Below are 3,925 nucleotides of genomic sequence, written 5' to 3' on the forward strand. Positions count from 1 at the left end.
AAGAATGTTCTCTTAATTAACAAATAGGAAAAGTACTTTGATTAATCCTCACTTTTTTCCAATTGTTTGTCTCTAACTCAAGTCTGGGCACTGTCCCTGAGCCCATAAGCTCATGGCGAACACTCTACCACTTGAGCCGCAGCACCACACGGGGTCTTTTCGTGCTTCACTGGAGATAAGAGTCTAACAGGCTTTCCTTGCCTAGACTTTGAACTCAGCTTCCTGAGAATCAGCTTCCTGAGAATCTAAGTTTCCAGGTGTGAGCACTGGCATCTGGCCTATTGTTTTTGACAGTCCTGGGGCTTGATCTTAGAGCCTGGGTACTGTCTCTAAACTTCTTTTTCTCAAGGATAGCCACTTGAGCCACTCCACAGCTTCTGGCTTTTTTTGAGTATGTAGCACTGAGGTTTCAATCCCTGCCATTCATGCATGCTGAGCGAGCTCTTCACCACTAAGCCACATTTCTAGCTCCACCCTTACAATTTTATCCCTCACTTTCGTATCCTCAAGAAAAGGCTTCTGACCATAAATCATCTAAATAAATCCCAATAGGGAGATAAACATACTTGGGAGAGACTCTAAACATGTGAATACTGTGACAAATGCTTCCATTTAATTATGTATTGTTTCAACACTTAATAAAATAGTAATGAAAAATGAGTCAATGTCCCAAATTATTGTGTATAATTTTATAATAGACGTGCAAAATGTAATAAATATTGTGTTTATAATAAATACAATAATCAATAAATGAGTAAAACAAAAATAAAATACAAAATCAATAATAAAAATCGTAATATGAAATTAACATACATATGTAATTATATATAATACATTACACATGCATAGAAATACTTTTTCCATTGCAGAACCTTCATTCAGGTCCTGGGAATTCTAGCATGAATTTCTTTTCCTCAAGGACAATGAGCTTCGCCTTCACCCATGGGGCAAAAGAGTTACCTGGACGGTGTGCTCAAATCATAGCAATGGCAGAAATACTTGCCCCAGTTCCAATTTTTTTAATGGAAGTATCTATGTTTATTCAGTTCCCTACTGAACATTAAAAAAAGACAGTGCAGAATTTTTTACAGCTATTCACACAACCTTCCTTTACCTCCAAAGTGCTTGTCGGAGAACTATATTGCTTCTGTGTTTTGTACTTTTTTATTGTAAAAATGTTGTACATTGGGGATACAGTTACAAGAGCAAGGTAATGAGTATATTTCCTATTGAACATTGTTGATTCCTCCTTTGTTTTCAGCCTACCATTCCTTCCCTCCCATCTCCACAACTACTTTCCCCTAAGTCAGTGACTTAGTTTTTCATTTTTGTTTGGCATGGGATTTGAACTCAAGTAGTGGCAACTCTTCCCTGACATTACTACAGATTTACTAGGATCCTGAGTTCAAATCCCACACTAGGAAAGAAAACTAGTAGAAATTCCAAACCAGAAAGCTTTATTTTTTTAATTTAGTTACTTACTTACTTAATTAATTAATTTGTTTATTTATTCTTTTTGGGGGCAACCATGGGGCTTGACCTCAGGTCGTGGAAACTCTGCCTCAGCTTGGATCTCCCTAGGCTGGAGTGCAGTCTCCAGACACAGAGCCGATCGTGAGATCTTATGCCCAGAGGGCTTTCAGGAAGAAAAAAAAAGCTGGAAAGCACAAAAAGTGGCGAGCTGCAGAGGGCTGGGTTTTTTCAATTGTTCTCTTTGCACAGTGACCATCCTGGGTCTGAATGACAAGGCTGCAAAGTGGACCTGACCTGCCATTGCTGATGGCTGGTGGGCTATCAGTGTCAACATAGGCCCTGGGTTCAAATCCCAGTCCTGACACCAATGGCAGGAGATCACAAGAGACTCATTCCTATAAATAGGAATGCTGATTGAAAGAGAAGTTCATGCATCTGTCTAATCTAAAATTGGATGCAATAATCCTAGAATGCTGATTGATCTTAATTAATAGTTTATTAAGCATGAAAAGAATAATATTCCTTCCGTGGTGGTATAATAAATACCTAGGAGTTGGTAGGAATGTAGTAGGTGTCATTCAATCATAGATAGAGGGCTGGCACTCTTTACCAATATGTATTTATTTGTATACCACCATCTGCCTATTCATGTATTGCTGTTTTGGCCAAACATGAGAGTCAATCTCAGTGCCTGGAAAACACCTGACAGCTTCATTGGCTAGAGGCTGCCATGCTCAAACTCACTCATTTATGAATTGGGCATGCTAGGCCCTGAGTTCAGATCCTTGCACTGCCAGGCATGATGGAGAACACATCTAAAATCTAGATGCTATGTGATAGGATGTAAACAATATAATGAATGGTATAGGTGTCATCAGAGTCAATAAAATAAATGGTAAATAAATGAATAGAACAAGAAATAAAATGAATAACCACAAAAAACACAGTATGGACTGAACATCTATATAGAAGTATAAATCCTATATTTAAAATGTATATAAGGAGTATCTTTTCCAGGCCTGAGGCTTGAATTCAGTCCTACTATGAGGAGGGAATGTCGGAAGATACTGAGATACTGGTGTCTGGTCCTAGAAAGGGTCATGGAATGCTATCGATCCTATCGTTGACTGAGTAGTTATTGCATTATGTGAGTAGGAAATTATAGGTATGGGGTATAGATTATTTGTAAAGAAGAGTTGATGAAGCATGACAATAATCATCACAGTCATGAAATGGAGCCATCAGGAAAGATCCAAGAATCAGTAGTCACTCGGTAGATTGGATTCCATCACAGGTCACCATCTCTACTACTCTATACAAATATGTACTTACTTGTATTCTACCCTCAGCTTATGAACGGATGACTATTGTGCCCCCCACTCTTCCCCCGTGGGAGGGGGGGCTCAATCTTAGGTCCTGGGAATGGCCTAGCTCCTTCGTGGCTCACAGGCTGGTTTGCTCATGTGGAACCATTTACCAATTGGACCTGATAGAATCTGAGTTCTGATCCCACCCCTGCCAAAAGATTCATCTTCATGTCAGAAGTCAATTATTGCACCTGTTTTCCTTTCCTGTGCAAGTCCTGGGTCTCAGCTATGATGGAGAATGCGTGAGCCACCCTGTGGCCATGGGAATAAGTTGTTATCCATGTCAGTCCAGTTATACCTGTCATCATATACTCAAGAAAATACACAATACATACATGAATAGCATACAAAATAAAGAGAATAACTACACTCGATGCACGATGCAGTCGACTCACGGGTGTGGATACATATCCCATGTTTAAATGATTCATTGAGGAATATTTTGGCCTCCCTGGGGCTCAATCTCAGTTACTGGGAACGGCCCCGCTCCTTAGGGGCTCACAGTCTGGTGTGATCACATGGATCCATTGGGCATTTGGGCCTCCTAGGCTCTGAGTTCGATTCCCAGCACTGCCAAAAATTCACCCTGATGTGGGAAGCCAGTTGTTGCACCTGTTTTCCTATGCTGTGCAAGTTCTCAGTCTCACCTAGGATGGAAAATATATAGACAACTCTACGCTCATGGGAATAGGTTGTCATCCATGTCACCAGCGTTATATCTGTCATTCTATACTCAAGAAAATACACAATACAGCCATGAATAAGACACAAAATAAAGAGAGTGACTACATCGAGCCCAAGATGATGCCCACCCATATTTGGAAATATAGATCTTCTGTTTAATTATGAATTTATGGCTATATTGGCTCCCACCAGGACTCCATCTCAGTTCCCAGGAATGGCCTATCTCCTTAGTGGCTCACAGGCTGCTGTGCTCACCAGGACCCATTCACCAATTGGGCCTGCTAGGCCTTGAGTTCGAATTCCTGCACTGCCAAAAGATTCATTCTGATGTGAGAAACCCAAGGTTGCACATTTTTTCCTGTCCTGTGAATGTCCTGGGTCTCATCAAGGATGGAGAATGC

This window comes from Dipodomys spectabilis, unplaced genomic scaffold (genome assembly GCF_019054845.1).
Source record: "Dipodomys spectabilis isolate Male_0828 unplaced genomic scaffold, ASM1905484v1 ptg000641l, whole genome shotgun sequence".
NCBI lineage: Eukaryota > Metazoa > Chordata > Mammalia > Rodentia > Heteromyidae > Dipodomys > Dipodomys spectabilis.